Source organism: Plecotus auritus (genome assembly GCF_963455305.1).
Source record: "Plecotus auritus genome assembly, chromosome: 9".
Lineage (NCBI taxonomy): Eukaryota > Metazoa > Chordata > Mammalia > Chiroptera > Vespertilionidae > Plecotus > Plecotus auritus.
The window spans coordinates 56,759,317-56,777,029 of record NC_137783.1 but is presented as its reverse complement, the minus strand read 5'-3'; the positions used below and the strand labels follow the sequence as shown (position 1 = coordinate 56,777,029).

The following is a 17,713-nucleotide window of genomic DNA, read 5'->3' as shown; positions in this document are numbered from 1 at the left end:
TTCCACTGCAATAGCTAATTTAAAAACCCTGCAGTCATTTGTTATGCAGTTTTATCAACAAAGAGGCTAGTGTTGTATTCTACTCCAGTCAGACTACAAAAGAGAATAAAAACCCCTGGCTGGTGTGGCTCAGTTGGTTGAACATCATCCCGTGACCAAGAGGTCTTTGGTTAGATTGCCTTTTCAATCCCCAGTAGGGGGCGTGCACCTATGGATGCTTCTCTCTCATTAATGTTTGTCTCTCCCTCTCCCTCTCTCTAAAAATATCAATAAAAAATATTTTAAGCCGAAACCGGTTTGGCTCAGTGGATAGAGCGTCGGCCTGCGGACTGAAAGGTCCCGGGTTCGATTCCGGTCAAGGGCATGTACCTTGGTTGCGGGCACATCCTCAGTGGGAGGTGTGCAGGAGGCAGCTGATCGATGTTTCTCTCTCATCGATGTTTCTGGCTCTCTATTCCCTCTCCCTTCCTCTCTGTAAAATATCAATAAAATATATTAAAAAAATATTTTAAAATAATATCAAGTACCTTCAAGCAATGTGAACTAATAAGAAGTTGAAGTATAGTAACAATAGAAAAAATCATATTAAAAAATTAAATAACAGCCCTGGCCCAGTGGTTTTGTTGGAGTTGGTTGGAGCTGGTTGGAGTGTTGATCATCGCCCGTGCACCAAAAGGTGCCTTCAAGTTCTTAGCACACTAGTAAAATATTAATATCTTACCTTCTGATGATCAACATTGGAATTTTCCACAGTGAGGGTCTGAAGCCATGCCCTCTACCACACAGCACTTGGAGAACCAGTTTGGCCACTAGGGATGGGTGGAGTTGACAGTATTATACTTTTTCATTGATGGTGTTAGGACTGAAAGGGGTTACATGCTAACCTGGCTAGCTTAGCCAACGCCTGCATAGCGGCCTTGCAAACTCAGAGACTTAAATAACCACAAAGGATGGTCTGAAATGAAAACCTTTTTAAAATATGTACATATTTTATTGATTTTCAGAGAGAAAAGGAGAAGAATAGAGACAGAAACATCGATGAGAGAGAAACATCCATCAGCTGTTTCCTGCATGCCCCCTACTGGGGATCAATCCCTTAACCAAGGTACATGCCCTTGACCAGAATTGAACCCGGGATTCTTTAGTCTGCGGGCCAGTACTCTATCCACTGAGCCAAACCGGTTAGGGCGAATTAAAACCTTTTTAACGAAAAGCAATTTTTGGTGGGTAGTCATGTCCTAGACCAGTATCTTCCCTGACAAAGGTCAATCTTTACCTTAATTGAGCCTGCCTATTGTCTTTTTGCATCTATGATAACATGTCTTTGGAATGGCAAAGTAATTTTCCTTTTTCCAGACCCCTCAAAGCACAGGCACCACTCTGTGGAGACTACAAATCCCCTCATTGTTATTGAGTTAATTGTTGACTGTTAACTATTATACACCCACTAAGTAAAAGAAGTATGTGTCTATCATTTTACTTTTGACCTAATCCCAAAGGTTTCCCTGCTTTGCTTCCTCCCACCTTCCTATCACCAATGGATTTATGTAAACCACTTACACCTCCTCTTTTGATTATAATGTATAAAATAAGGTGCAAAACTGTCATTCTCTGGAGCATCGTCTTAATCCGTTGAGATTTTGCTTCCCAGCAGTTGTTGACAGTTTTGTCTCAAATAAACTCACAAAAATTCTTCACAGGTTTGAATGTTTCTTATATTGACATAACTAAGACCTTCTAGCTCCCAGGTGTGGACAGAGTGGGTCTCAATTCCATTCCTAAGTTGGTTCACCTGCCTTGGAAAACCATCAGCATGGCTTCAGATGACTGAAGGTGTGCAAACATGATGCCCAGCAGCGATGCCCCAGGTGAGTCCTTCATAGCACAGTAGCACCTGCACCAGAAGAAGTGCTCATCGTAGAAGTGGGATCTTAAGGTGGTCCAGTGCTGTAAGTTCTCAATGAAAAGAACACAAAATTATGAGCATAAAATGATAAAATGTTTGTGTCTTTTCTTTTAATCTGAAGGAAAACATGTTCAGGGCTTCTAAACACTAAAGAGAAAATGTTGGCTTAGACTGGTGTTCAGTCTGGTGCCAAACTTCCAATAGATTCAAATCCACATAAGAATTTTATTCAAAGAGGCAATCCTAATAGAGTAATCCTTCAACCTTCTAAAAATTTGCTGTTTAAAAGTATATTAAGGAGAAACCAAGATGGCGGCATAGGTAAACACCTAAACTGCTGCCTCGCACAACAATTTCAAAACTACAACTAAAAGACAGAACGGACACCATCCAGAACCACAGGAAAGCAGGCTGAGTGAAAATTCTACAACTAGAAGGAAGGAGAAAAGCTCACAGAGAATTGGAGGTACGGCAAAGGGGCTTTGTGCGCGCAGAGAGGAAGGGCGGCTGAGAGCCTGGCTGACTTCCTCTGGCGGAAGGGGGAAGGAAGCCTCCGACCGCACTGAACCCCAGTTCTGACTGCACTGAACCCCAGTTCCGGGCGAACCCCTGGGGACCCACGCTCTTGTGGGGGGAGTCTGGACTCTCGGGCGGAGACTCGGGAGCCGGGGAAGGCGGAGGACTGAAAGTGCACACGCGCGCGAGCGCCGGTGCGCATAAAGGCTGCGGGGGTTGCCACAGGATTTCCCTAGTGGAGGGGAGTCAGAGGATTCTGACTGCACTGAGCCCCAGTTCTGACTGCAGTGAACCCCAGTTCCAGGCGAGACCCTGGGGACCCACGCTCTTGTGGGGGGAGTCTGGACTCTCGGGCGGAGACTCGGGAGCCGGGGAAGACAGAGGACTGAAAGCGCGCCCGCGCCGGTGCGCACAAGGGCTGCGGAGGTTGCCGCGGACTTTCCCTGGTGGAGGGGAGTCAGAGGCTCCTGACGGCACTGTGCCCCAGTTCTGACTGCAGTGAACCCCGGTTCAGGCGAGCCACTGGGGACCCACGCTCTTGTGGGGGGAGTCTGGACTCTCAGGCGGAGACTCGGGAGCCGGGGAAGGCGGAGGACTGAAAGCACACGTGCGCACAGGGGCGGGGCTGACAGGAAGCCAAGACTGAGGCTCCACCCCATCCAAGCTGAGCACAGAGGCTATTGCAATTTGGCAAGTCTAATCCTATAGGGCTGTCTCCAGCACCGAACTTCTCCCAGCATAGACACAGCTGATCCTTACAGCCAACTGACCCGGAGGTCAATTCTTCCCAGTGATACCAACAACAATAAAGACTTAATTACAACAAGGCTGTACACACAGTCCACAAAGGGGTGCACCAAGAGTGTCCACCTCAGGTTAACTGGGGAAGCAGACCCACTGGGCCATATTGGAAACCTAGCACAAATATCTACCTTACCAACTCAGGGAATCAGTGAAAATGCGGGGTCAAAGAATCAGATCACAAACGAAAGAAATGGAGGAAAACAAACGACTGGATATAGAATTCAAAACCACGGTTATAAGACTTTTTAAGAATATCCTAGAAAAGGCCGATAAATATAACGAGACCCTCGAAGATATGAAAAAGGACCAACTAGAAATTAAACATACACTGACTGAAATAAAAAATATTATACAGAGACCCAGAAACAGAATAGAGGAACACAAGAATCAAGTCAAAGAATTGAAATACAAAGAAGCAAAAAACACTCAACCGAAAAAGCAAAAAGCAAAAAAAAAAATCCAAAAAGTTGAAGATAATGTAAGAAGACTCTGGGACAACTTCAAGCGTACCAACATCAGAATTATGGGGGTGCCAGAAGAAGAGAGAGAGCAAGATACTGAAAACCTATTTGAAGAAATAATGACCGAAAACTTCCCCCACCTGGTGAAAGAAATAGACTTACAAGTCCAGGAAGCCCACAGAACCCCAAACAAAAGGAATCCAAAGAGGACCACACCAAGACACATCATCATTAAAATGCCAAGAGCAAAAGACAAAGAGAGAATATTAAAAGCAGCAAGAGAAAAACAGTTAATTACCTACAAGGGAGCACCCATACGACTGTCAGCTGACTTCTCAACAGAAACTATGCAGGCCAGACGGGAGTGGCAAGAAATTTTCAATGTGATGAGTAGCAAGAACCTACAACCAAGATTACTCTACCCAGCAAAGCTATCATTCAGAATTGAAGGGCAGATAAAGAGCTTCACAGATAAGAAAAAGCTGAAGGAGTTCATCACCACCAAACCAGTATTATATGAAATGCTGAAAGGTATTCTTAAAGAAGAGGAAGAAGAAAAAAGTAAAGAGAAAAATTATGAACAACAAATACATATCTATCAACAAGCGAACCTAAAAATCAAGTGAATTAAAAACCTGAGGAGCAGAATAATCTGGTGAATATAATAGAATCAGGGGCATAGAAAGGGAGTGGACTGATAATTCTCAGGGGGAAAGGGGTATGGGGGGTTCATGAAGAGAATGGACAAAAATCATACACCTATGGATGAGGACAGTGGGGGGGAGGTAAGGGCAGAAGGTGGGGTGGGAAATGGGTGGAGGGGAGCTATGGGGGGAAAAAGGAGAAATAATTGTAATAATCTGAATAAAGATTTATTTAAAAAAAATAAAATAAAAATTTGCTGTTTCATAAAACAATGTTAAAATAACACTTTTGTGTCAAAGTTTATTTTCTTTTAAAAATATTTTTATTGATTTCAGAGAGGAAGGGAGAGGGAGAGAGAGATAGAAACATCAGTGATGAGAGAAAATCATTGATCAGCTGCCTCCTGCGCACCCCCTTCTGGAGACCTAGCCTGCAACTTGGGCATGTGGCCTGACCGGGAATCAAACTGTGAGACCTTCTGGTTCATAGGTCGAAGCTCAACCACTGAACAACACTGACTAGGCCTGACTGGTTCTTTTTTTTTTTTTTTTTTTTTTTTTTATCATTTCTATGTCCATTTCAATGCTGTTGAAGTTCTCACTAAGTTCCTTGAGCACCCTGATAACCATTGTTTTGAACGCTGTATGTGGTAGTTTGCTTGCCTCCATTTCATTTAGTTCATTTTTTGGAGATGTCTCCTGTTCTTTTTTTTGGCACTAAGGGCCTGGTGCATGAATTTGTGCACCTTGAAAGGAACTGTGGGCCGCGAGGCTGAGGTGGGCACAGGGGTGGGTCTCGGCCTATCCTCTGTGCCCCCGCCGTGGCCATTGGTCCCCTCTCTGCCAGCAGTGGGTGTGAGCAGGGGGAGGTGGAGAAACCCTGAGGGGCGATTGGGTGGGCCTGCAGCCCCTGCCCTGTTCCTTCAGTGCCTGGGAGCGGTGGCCCCGCCCCCGCTGCCACCGCCGGTTGCTGTGTTGGGGTGATCGGGGCTGGGCTGGCGCCAGCAGCAGGTTTGAGTGGGGCCAGTGTGGGCAGTGAGTGTGAGCAGTGGCTGCTGGCTCCGATCGCCCCTCAGGACCAGGGGGAGGTGGGGAAGCCCTGAGGGGCAATTGGGGCCGGTAGCCACCGCTTGCACCCGCTAATGGCGCTGAGCGATAGGGCCCAACGCTGGCAGCGGGTGCATGCATCGGGTGGGACTGTGGCATGTGGGAGCAAAAAATTTTCAGTAACCACCAGAGACTCGACTCGATGACAGTGACTGGCACCCCGCCTTGGTCTGGCACCCCTGCTCACCTGCTCCACCATGGCACTGCTGCCGATGCCCACCATGTTCCGCGCATGCCCCCTGGTTGTCAGTGCATGTCATAACGAGCAGTCGAACTCCCGGTCCACTGCCCACTAGGACAATTTGCATATTAGGCTTTTATATATATAGATTTAAAAAAAATTCTCACCCGAGGATTTTTTTCTATTGATTTTTAGGCAGAGTGGAAGAGAGAGGGAAAGACAGAAACATCAATGTGAGAGGAACACATCAATTGGGTGCCTCCTGCACAAACCCTGACCAGGCTGCAACCAAGGTACGTGCCCTTGACCAGAATTGAACCCGGACCCTTTGGTCTGGAGGCCGATGCTCTATCCACTGAGCCAAACTGGCTAGGGCTAAACTTTGCCATTTTAATTATAATGTTTTGGTGTGGGCCTCTCTGGGTTTATTTTGTTTGTGACTCTGCATTTCCTGGACCGGTGTGTCTATTTCCTTTGCCACATTAGGGAAGTTTTTATTATTTCTTCAAATAGGTTTCAAATTCCTTTCTCTCTTCTCCCCTATGATGTGAATATTGGTATGCTTGGTATTGTCCCAGAGACCCTTTAAACTATCTTCATTTTTTATTGTTGTTCTGATTGGGTGTTTTCTGCTTCCTTATCTTCCAAATTGCTGACTCAGTCCTCTGCTTCATCTAATCTACTGTTTATTCCTTTTAATGTATTATTCATTTCTGACTAGTCCTTTTTATGTTTTCTATCTCTTCATTGAAGTTCTCACTTAGTTTATCTATTCTTTCACTAAGTTTGTTGAGCTTCCTTTTTAAAATATATTTTTTTATTGATTTCAGAGAAGAAGGGAGAGGGAGGGAGAAAGAGAAAAACAAAACATCAGTGTGAGAGAGAATCACACTGATGGCTGCCTCCTGCACGCCCCATACTAGGGATCAAGCCCACAACCTGGGCATATGCCCTGACTAGGAATTGAACTGTGACCTCCTGGTTCATAGGTTGATGCTCAACTACTGAGCTATGCTGGCTGGGCTTTTGAGCTTCTTTATAACCAGTGTTTTGAACTATGCACCTGGTAGATTGCTTGTTTCTATTTCATTTAGCTCTTTTTCTGGAGTTTAGTCCTGTCATTTCATTTGGGACTTGATTTTTTAGCTCCTCATTTTAGCTGCCTCCTTGTGTTTGTTTCTATGTATTAGGTAGAGCTGGTATGTCTCCTGGTCTTGGTAGAGTGGCCTTATGTAATAGGTGTCCTGTGGGGCCCAGTGGCATAGCCTCCCATCACCCGAGTTGCTCCAGGTGCACTTCCCATGTTGGCTGTGTGCACCTTTCTATTGTAATTGATCCTTGATTGCTCTCGGCACATCAACAGGAGGGATTGACCTCTAGGCCAACTGGCTGAAGGGACCCACTTCCATTACAGTAGAGGATCTGCTATGCAGTCCCCCACTTCCCTGTACCGCCCCCTCCCCCCCAGACACGACCTTCTTCACTGGGACTCTGGTGCCCACTGAGTCCATCCCTTGAGTGTGTCGCTCATGGAGGTGGTTGGGTGGTGCTTCAGCAAGGCCTAAAGCTGTCCACTGGGTGGGCTGGCTCAGGGGTTTTCCCAAAGGTACAGTCCAAGGTCAGCCTCTGCTTTTTCCCTCTTGGCATTAGCTACTAAGCAATCTGCAGATGGTTGCCAGTTGTGCTGGACATGGAGATGCCCAGGAGAGGCCAAGCTGTGAACCGAAGCTGTCTACTGCTTAGTACAGAGCTTGAGGCTGCTTAGCAAGAGTTATGGGACATGTTGAGGCCAGATGATATTTGTTTGGGTTTTGTGGACCTTTGAGATTTTAGAAAAGTCTGTAGCAGGAGCCATGACAGGCCATTTTTGTGGAAATATCACTGGAGTGAGCTTGAGTGGGCCTGTAAGTTGGGTGGAGTGAGGTCTCAGGGAATCACCAGAAATGGGCAAACAGTGTAAACCAGGTTGATGGAGACTGAGGTATGGCATGAGGCGCTTGTGCCTGCAGCGGGTAGGTTCAGTAAAGGAACAATGGCCTCTACCAGCATTTTTGTCTGGGAGAAAGCTTCTCCTCCAGCTCTTAACCTGAAGCCGGACCATTCAGTTTCTCACAGTATGTTCCTGGCACCTTACGTACTGCTGTCCCAGTGCTGAGCTCTGAGTGAGTTTCAGTAAATCTGTGTGCGGGCCCTTTAAAAGGAATGCCTGGGACTCCAAAAGCACCACCAGGACTGCTTTTTAGTAATAATAATAATAATAATAATAATAAAAATAACCCAAGAAACAATGTATTAGGGAAGAAAAATTTCCACTCCCATTTCTTTTGACTGGCCTAATAATCAAATTGAGATGATTATGTGGGGAAAAATGGAATAAAGTTTAATAACATGTACACCTCCTGTTTACAAGGGAGAGACCCAAGAACACTGAATAACTTGCTAAAATAGTGGAAGCCATCTCCTTAAATCCCATCAACTTTCAGCTAAAAGCAAAAGAAGATGTTGGGGGTGAAGAGGTAGTTATGGGAAGTTATCAGGTAAAGCACAATAAACAAGGGTAAGATTGTTAGGCAGATTTACATTCAGGGCCTTCTCCACTTACAGATTAAAATTTCCTTTATAAATGTAAATATCCTCTTACAAAAGATTACTTCTACTTGGTTTTCATATCTTCTCCCAACTCTGCTAATTCTTAAAATTAGCCAGCCTAAAATCATCAATATTTCCAAGGTGGCAACTCCGCTCAGTTGACAGAGAAAGATAATATGGCAGTTTTGTGGGTTAGAACTTTAGTTTGCAGTGAAGCTAGTGAACTAGTCATGCATATATACATGGATTAGGGTAAATAGCATATCCAATGAAACAATAGAATACTGCTTATATATAGTTCAAGGCTCTATATGTAGTAAAACTATAAATATGCCCACGTAAGAATGTCCAAACTGGCAGAGAATTTTGTGAGTTTATTGAGCCAAACTGATGACATATGCTGCAGAGCAATATTTCAAATGCTCCCGAAAATGACAGTTTTTTTCAGCTTCATTTATGCATTTGAAATTACGGAGAAAGCAAGGTGGGGGCTGGCTTATAGAATAGTTAATAAGATTATATGCTCATGTTAATAGCTCCTTTGAGGGGTATTACTTTTGGTATTTCAAAGGTCTGTTAGAGGCCCAAGAACAATGGACAGGGCTAGCTTAAAACCTTCCATTAAAGAAGTTATAGGCCTGGGGCATGACTGCCCACCATGACCTGCTTAGTTAGGAATTTATAATCTACTAGTGGCCCTGTGCACGAAATTTGTGCACGGGGGTGGGGGGGAGTGTTCCTCAGCCTGGCCTGCACCCTCTCCAATTTGGGACCCCTCGAAGGATGTCCTACTGCCAGTTTACAGGGATTGGGCCTAAACCGGCAGTCAGACATCCCTCTCACAATCCGGGACTGCTGGCTCCAGCCGCTCACCTGCCTGCCTGCCTGATTGCCCCTAACCTCTCTGCCTGCCGGCCTGCTCACCCCCAACTGCGCCCTGTCGCTGGCCTGCTCACCCCCAAATGGCCCCCCCCCCCCCCCGCCAGCCTGATCACCCCCACCTGCCCCCCCCTGCTGGCCTGCTCACCCCCACCTTCCCTCCCCACTGGCCTGCTCACCCCCAACTGGCCCCCCTACTGGTCTGCTTAACCCCAACGGCCCTGCTGTCCCATCCTGGTCTAATCACCTCCTGGCGACCCAAGGTCCCAGCCCCTCCTTTTTTTCTTTTTCTTTTCTTTTTTTTTTTAGCGCCTCCTTGAGCGGAGGCCAGGGCCGGCTGGAAGCAAGTATCTAGGATTTATTTATCTTACCTAATAATAGACAAACATGTAAATTAACCATACCGCCGCTACACCCATAGCCAATCAGAGTGAGTATGCAAATTAACCCAACAAAGATAGCCGTTAATTTGCATACATAGGCGCCCAGCACCTGGGTCCAGGGAACATCCTGGCACCCAGGTCACTCTGAGGTAAGCCCTGCGTGGGCCCTGAGCAGCCTGGGAAGGGCCTGAGCCAGGGGGCTCCTGGGCAGGGCCAAGCCTGCGATCAGAGCCGAGGGGGCAGGGGCAGAGCCAGCTATCAGAGGGAGCTGGGGGTCCCCTGCCCAAGGCTGAAAGCCTTGGCAGGCCTGGGCAGGGGCAGAGCCAGTGATCAGAGGGAGCTGGGGGTCCTCTGCCCAAGGCCGAAAGTCTCGGCCAGAGGCTGCAGGCCTGGGCAGGGGCGGAACTGGCGACCAGAGGGAGCTGGGGGTCCCCTGCCCAGGCCCCTAGGCTTTAGGCCTGGGCAGGGGTGGAGCCGGCGATCAGAGGGAACTGGGGGTTCCCTGTTCAGGCCTAAAGCTTCGGCCAGAGGCTTTAGGCCTGGGCAGGGCCCAGCCGGCAATTGGTGTGAACTACAGAGGAAACACCTTTTCTGACTGCTCATTGGCTAAGCTTCCTGTATGCCACTGGTAATATTCTTAGTAACCTGGGTAACAAGAATCCAAAAAAGTGATCTAGGGTTTTTCCACCACATTTCTGGAGAAAAAAACGAAGGTCCACTGCTGGAGGGCTAAGAAATGTCATATCCTGCCCTAGCCCGTTTGACTCAGTGGATGATGCCTCGGGCTGCTGACTGCAGGGTCTGGGTTCAATTCTGATCAAGGGCATGTCCTAGGTTGCAGGCTCCTCTCTGGCCAGGGCCCAGGTCAGGGCTCATGCAGGAGGCAACCAATCAAAAGTGTTCCTCTCACTTTGATGTTTCTCTCTATCTTTCCCTTTCTCTTCCACATTCTCTAAAAATCAATGCAAACATATCCTCAGGTGAGGATAACAAATAAAATAAAGAAATGTCATATACTATGAAAGACACATCTTGAAAATGCCTAAAGAAAGTTGTCATTTTTTCATGGTGAAGGGACTGGAGTCTGTGTTGATGAAAACACCTTGGTGGCTGTGGTGACTGGCAGTGGCTGCAGCAGTGGGGTGATGGGGCTGGTGCCTTCCCCTGATCAGCCCGGTTGCCTCCCACAAAGGGAGGCCAGACTGCGGCTTAGGCCCTCTCCCCATGGCTGTCAGTGGGACATCCCCTGAAGGCTCCCAGTATGTGAGAGGGGGCAGGTTGGGCTGAGGGACCCCCCACCCCCAGTGCATGAATTTTGTGCACTGGGCCCCTAGTCTTCTGTAATTGAAACTTCGTAGCCTTGAGCGGAGGCCAGGGCTGGCCAGGGTGGGCGGGAAGCTTGGCTTCCTCTATTGCTGGGGCAACCCAAGCCTCCTGCTTGCTCCAGCTCCGTGGCTGGCCGCCATCTTGGTTGGGTTAATTTGCCTACTCACTCCTGATTGGCTTGTGGGCGTGGCTTGTGGGTGTAGCAGAGTGATGGTTAGTTTGCATGTTTCTCTTTTATTAGTGTAGATTACAGCATCCTTTTTAAAAAGTATATATTTTTATTGATTTCAGAGAGGGAGGGAGAGATGGAAACATCAATAATGATAGAGAATCATTGATTGGCTGCCTCCTGCATGCCCCCTACTGCAGATCAAGCCTGCAATCCAGGCATGTGCCCTTGGCCGGAATTGAACCTGGGACCTTTCAGTCCACAGGCTGATGCTCTATCCACTGAGCAAAACCGGCCAGGGCTCTTTTTCTTTTTTAAATATATTTTTATTGACTTCAGAGAGGAAGGGAGAGAGAGAGAAAAAAAGAGAGAGAGAGAGAGAGAGAGAATGAGAATCATTGATTGGTGGCCTCATGCACACCACACACTGGGGACTGAACTCAAAACCTAGGCATGTGCCCTGACCGAGAATTGAACCATGACCTCCTGGTTCATAGGTCTGTGCTCAACCACTGAGGCATGCTGGCTGGGCTATAGCATCTCTTTTTCTGTTTCTGTCTTCGATGGTAGTGGAAAGTTTTTCTTCCCTAATACATTGTTTCTTGGGTTATTTTTATTATTATTATTAAAAGCAGTCCTGCTGGGGCTGTTGGAGTCCCAGGCATTCCTCTTAAAGGGCCCCTAGACAGATTTACTGAGACTCACTCACTCTGAGCCCCAGCACTGGGACAGCAGTAAAAGGCAGGAAGGAGCGAGGCAGAGTATACATGGGAGGCTTCACGGGTCCCAGTAAAGGTGATGCTATTAAACTGGACTGGATACTGACCTGGCTGGTTTGGCTCAGTGAATAGAGCCTTGGCCTATGGACTGAAGGGTCGGGGGTTTGATTCTGATCAAGGGCACGTGTCCTGGTTGCTCACCCCCAATCTTGCGACCATCTTGTGACGATCTGGACAACCAATCTATGTGTCTCTCTCACATAGATGTTTCTGTCTCTCCTCCTCCCTTCCACTCTCTAAAAATCAGTGGAAAAATATCTCCAGGTGAGGATTAACAAAACAAAAACAAATGAACAAAAAAAACAAAACACTGGTCTGGGTACTGCCTACTCACTTTATTGTGTTTACTTTGTATGAGAAAACCAACTGAACACCATTAGCATAATTAAGGACTCTCCTTGAATGCCAGGAAGGAGAAGTCTCTGAAGAAGTAAAGGGACTGCTAATTTGGGAAAGGCCTGCAGTGTGTTATGGAGTGGTACAGCGGTTTCTGAGAATCATCAGCCATGGGCTGGGGGGGGGGCTGGTCATTCTAGAGATGAAGAGGAAGAGGTAGGGCTGAGGTTGAGGAGGCACAGCTGAGGTGACAGGGCCTCCAAGGCCATAGTGGCCAAGTTTCACTTCTCAAGGCCTTCAGGGTCACTCATACATTTAATTAGATATGACCCATGTGTTTATAGAATCACTAGAGGCTCGGTGCATGAAATTCGTGCACTGGTGGGGGGGGGGGTGTCCTCAGCCCAGCCTGTACCCTCTCCAATCTGGGACCCCTCGGAAATGGGCCTAAACCGGCAGTAGGACATCCCTCTCACAATCCGGGACCGCTGGCTCCTAACTGCTCATCTGCCTGCCAGCCTGATCGCCCCCTGACAGCTCCCCTGCTGGCCCGATGGCCCCCAACTGCCCTCCCCTGCTGGCCCGATTGCCCCCAACTGCCCTCCCCTGCTGGCCTGATCACCCCCAACTGCCCTCCCCTGCTGGCCTGATCACCCCCAACTGCCCTCCCCTGCCGGCCATCTTGTGGTAACCATCTTGTGGCGACCATCTTGTGATGACGTGGGGTGGCCATATTGTGGTGGCCATCTTTGACCACATGGGGGCGGCCATCTTGTGATGATGTGAGGGCACAAGGGCCACCTAGGCTTTTATTAGTATAGATTATGCCCATTTTACAGATGAAAAACGAAGTTTGAAGAGATTAAGTGTATTCTCCAAGGCCAGTATGACTCCAGAGCCCTGAGTCTTACCTCTGTTCAGCACCTCACTTGGCAATGCTAACTCACTGAGTCCTCAATCAGCCTATGAAGTTGGCACTGCTGATATTCTATGTTATACCTGGGGGAGCAGGGTGTGGAGAGCAGTTAGGATGTAGCGAAGAGGCAGGATAGTTACGTTAGAATTTTTGACAAGTGGGAAAAGGGAAACTGAGGCAAATGGTTAGACAAATAGGGCCAAACAAGTCAAGCAAATTACAGCCAGCTAGTTAACCACAAGATCTTGTCTTCCCCAACTATGGACACTTGAGAGTAAATGGTTTACACCTCTCCTCCCTAACCAGATAGTAAAGAGCTTAAATCACCCTGGTCTGGAAGATAGATAACAGAGACCCAATTAGTGCCATCAGTGCCAGCCAAACCCAAGGACAGACAAAGTCAGGGGACTAAATAACAAAAAAACTCAATTAGACCAAACAAATCCAAGATCAAGACAAAGCTGACCACAAAAATGACCCTGGCCCCTCTATGCACTCATTTTGGTACATCAGTATACTAAAAAATACAACTGAAAGCCCATGAATATTCTGCTGCAACCCTCCCCTAGGGTTCCCTCCTACAAAAAAGGGATAAAGGCCTCTGGGCCATAAATTGTACAGTGTTTGTTGAATGTGCCTGGGGGTGAGACAGGGTGGGGAGGGTAAGAAGGGGTGGGGGGAAGGAGGATGAATGGTAGATTGAGCTGGGGAGGTCAGCGTTTCCTCCCTTCGCTAGTTCCTCCACTGTCAACTCGCCTGCATCGTCCAGGAGCCTGCTAAGTGCCAGCCAGGAGCTGGTCCTGGTTCTGATAAGTGGTGAGCTGAGCTGACTCCCCTGAGCATTGAAGCCACAGGCTGTCCACAGTAAGTTAGAATAAGTTCTGTCTGTCTGCCAGGTTGGGTTGAAGCCCAGGAATGATCTCTAGGCCCTCCAACTTGATCAGCCTCCACGGGACAGAGTCAGATGGAAGGAAACCCTGAGTCAGTGTTGTTTTCTCCCAGGCAAGTGCTACAGAGTTTTATGGATGTGAAAATGCACATTCTGTGTACAAAGGCGAACAGCACACATACTCACCTAGAGAGAGAGAAGGGATACAGGGAAGCTGTAAGGCTGGGCCTCCCAGAGCAGAGGCAGCACCTCGCCTGTCCTGGGGAAAGCCCTGCGATGAACTGATTTGTGCCAGGAAAACCAGAAAGGACTAGGAATTGGAGCGCCCCGGGCCTTCGGAAGGTGGGTGCGCACATGGGGCTGGAGGATTGCCTGGGATCCAGGACAGTGGCAGCCAGGGCCTTCCTGCTGGAGAACCCTCCCACCGGCCCTCAGCCTTCTGTGGGGCTTAGTGTTTCTGCATCCCTTGTTTCTTCCTGGGTCTTTTCTGTCTCTTCCCTTTGGTCTCTGAGTTGTTCCATTTTTACTTCTCTATCTAATGCCTCCCGGTGTTTGCTTATCGCTGAAATTTCTGTGGCTCCAGACGTCTCCTCTGTGTTTCCCTCCAGGCCAGGCACAGCAACTCCGTCCAGGCCACAGTCCCCCCAGTCCACCATTTTACCCACCCTGGCTTCATCGGGGTCTGGCCTCTGAGTCAGGCAGGTAAGGGCACAGGATCCCAAGGTGGTTCCACTGTGGGAAACAGGACTGAGCCCATCTCCAGTGGCCAGCAGGTGGCAGTGAAATACTGTTGCAGTGTTATTCCTGCCTCCCACTAATCCTCACCGGCTAGAAGGGTTACAGAGTTACTAGTGTGCCAAATATTCCTTTTTGGACCTCAGTTTCCTCTACTCTAACTTGGGGATAATGGAATAATTTTCCGCTGGAGGTAATTTGAAAGGAGGTGCTCACCTGGTACATACTGAGTGCTCAGTGCTGATTCAATGCCCTTGTCATCACTTTCTCACATTTCTCATCCAGCCTCACCACTGGCTGGTGCTGCCCCCTTGGGCATGTGCTCCCATTAGTGCTCGAGGGCACAGCACTGGACAGGACCACTCTCCTCTTGACCTGATGAGCTTTCGGTGGGAAAAACTTTGCAGAGTCCAGATGCCTTAACAACTGTGCTTAACTTAAATATCTGAGCGTATATTTTTTGAATCATGGTAACTATGTGATCTGTCAAGAAATCTGAAGAAATGAGCTCTACACATAGTGTTCATTTGAACATTATATTTATCTAATCACTATATACATATAAATGTATGCCTTTACCAATCTACAGAGATAGCATGTGTGCATATATGCATATCTGTACCATCTCTCTCCCTTAGAACTGATTTTAACACTATGGTACACTTCTTCTGTCATTCTTTCAATATTTATGTAACCACTATACTTCTTTAACCATTCCATGTATTTATATATAATTTTTATTAAACCAGTCTACATTTCTTTTTGGTGTTGTTTAAACCAGTCTACATGTGTATCTGTAGGAAGATAGATGTGTAATACATTTCTTGCATGCCTGGCATGTCAGATTCCCTCTGTGCTTTATAAAACATGGTTTAGCCCTAGCTGCTTTGGCTCAGTGGATAGAGCATTGGCCTGCAGAGTGAAGGGTCCTGGGTTTGATTCTGGTCAAGGGCGCATGCTGGGGTTGCAGACTCCATCCCCAATGCGGTGGTGGGGGGGGGGGGTGCGGTGCAGGAGGCAGCTGATCAGTGATTCTTTCTCATTATTGATGTTTCTATCTCTCTCTCCCTCTTCCTTCCTCTATGAAATAAATAAAAATATATTTTAAAAAATGTTTTATATAATACATGCTCATATCCCTTTTATATTTGAAGGTCAAATGGTCATAGCTGACATAATTTAGGTTCTTCAGCCACTCAAAGTAAGATACTGTCACTAATCCAGCATTTAAGTAGAGATCTGGAATAACCACAATGTTCCTTTCCAGGAAAATCTGATCAGCTCTGGAGTTGTCAGTCCATTGGCACCTTCAGCAATGATCTTGGCTTTGGTTCTGGGTGAATTGGACTTGGTCAGCTGCTTCTCGCTGGCAGCAAGGATCAGTATGTCACAGTTGGCCTCAAAGGCGCTCCCTTTATAAAGCTTTGGCCTTGGGGTGGCCCAGGATTGATCTACGTAGCAATTGGAAGTCTTCCAGTTCCTTTGGGTCAGTACCATCTGGATTCCATATGCTCCCATTAGATTCACCAACACCAACACATTTAGCACCAAAATGATGCACATGTCTCAGAGTGCAGGCCCACATTACCAAATCCCAGAACAACAAATGTTTTATCTCCAAACCCTGAAGTCATTCCTAAAATGCGCGTGGAAGAAACTTCACTGATGAAAACTCCCCGGCCAGTAGCAGAGATCCATCTGTCTATGGAATCCACCCTGACTGATGGGCTTGCCAGTGAAGGCATGGGCATTACTATCATAGTGCCCAATGGTGCTAGCGTTGGTGTCAGCACTCCAAGGCATGTCCAGCTGGCCCGTGCTCAGGTCTGGGGCAGACACATCACTGCCAGGACCAATAATGCCCTTCTTTACCAGCTCCATGGTGAACCTCCTTGTGATCGTTTCAATTCATGATCAGTAGTTCTTGGGATTGACCTTAACACCAGCTTTGGCACCCCCAAGTGGTACATCAACCACTGCATGCTTATGTCATCAGAGAAACCAAAGCTTTCACTTCCTCTACACTTGCATCAGTGCTGTAACGGACACCTCCCTGGCAGGGCCCGCAGTGCTGGCTGTGCTGGGCCAGGTAGCCCTCGAGGACCTCCTAGTAGCCATCACGCCAGATGGGGATGGACAAGATCAGCACCTGGTTTCAGGACTTGATGATCTCAGGATACCGCCCACCCCATCCTGCTTCTGCTCCTCGCTCTCCTGGGTCTTGAGGTCCTCCATCAGCTTGAAGAAGTTGGGGTCTTTCCCAGTCAGCCGCCACCTTGCTGTAGTGTTGCTGGGAAGGCAGGGACCTGAATCGCAGGTTATTGCTCCATCACTAAGCCATGCCAGCTGGGCAAGACCTTCTTATTCTCATTCCTGGTCTTGCATTGGTGCATAGACTTCCATTTATTTGAGTTTTGTTGCTGATGAACATGTAGGCAGTTTCTGAAATAGGGCTATTAAGAATAGTGCTGTTGTAAACCGTACGAGTTTTCTTTCCATTTACAATAGCATGGATGGACCTGGAGAGCATTATGCTAAGCAAAATAAGCCAGTCAGAGAAGGTTAAGTATCACATAATCTCACTCATTTGTGGAATATAAGGAACAACATAAACGGGTGAACAAAACTAGATCCAGAGACATGGAAGCATCGAGCAGACCATCAAACCTCAGAGGGAAGACAGGGGAGGGTGTGTGTGTCGGGGAGTTGGGAGGGAAGAGATCAACCAAAGAACTTGCACGCATATAAGCATAACCAATGGACACAGACAATGGATGGGGGTGAAGACTGGGGCTGGGGGGTGGGGGCAAGTTGGGAGAGGACAATGAAGAGAAAAGGGGACATGTAATATTTTTAATAATAAAGAATTAAAAAAAGAATAGTGCTATTAGGTAAACCTCTGTCCACCTTTCTCTTGGGTCTCTTCTTGGCAGTGAGATGCTAGTCAGAGGGAACACAGGATAAGCATAGATTATCCCTGCAGAGGCCTGGCTTCTCTCCCCTTCACAGGCTTGGCATTTTCCAGTGTTTTCATGTTAACCTTTCTGGTAAGTGTGAGAGGAATCACTTGTGCTTTCTTTTTTTAAAAAAAAT

General features: G+C 47.5%; 1 pseudogene across 1 annotated transcript in view; it reads right to left on the bottom strand.

Annotated features, from left to right (window-relative positions):
- Positions 1 to 17,713, bottom strand: part of LOC308233517 (glutamate dehydrogenase 1, mitochondrial-like) — a 53,972-nt pseudogene that overhangs the window by 3,619 nt on the left and 32,640 nt on the right. Inside the window, exons 2-3 of the transcript in view lie at positions 15,748 to 16,910; positions 13,028 to 13,079 (exon numbers count right to left, since the gene is read on the bottom strand). The product of the transcript in view is annotated as a glutamate dehydrogenase 1, mitochondrial-like (transcript). The remainder of the gene's footprint in view (positions 1 to 13,027; positions 13,080 to 15,747; positions 16,911 to 17,713) is intronic.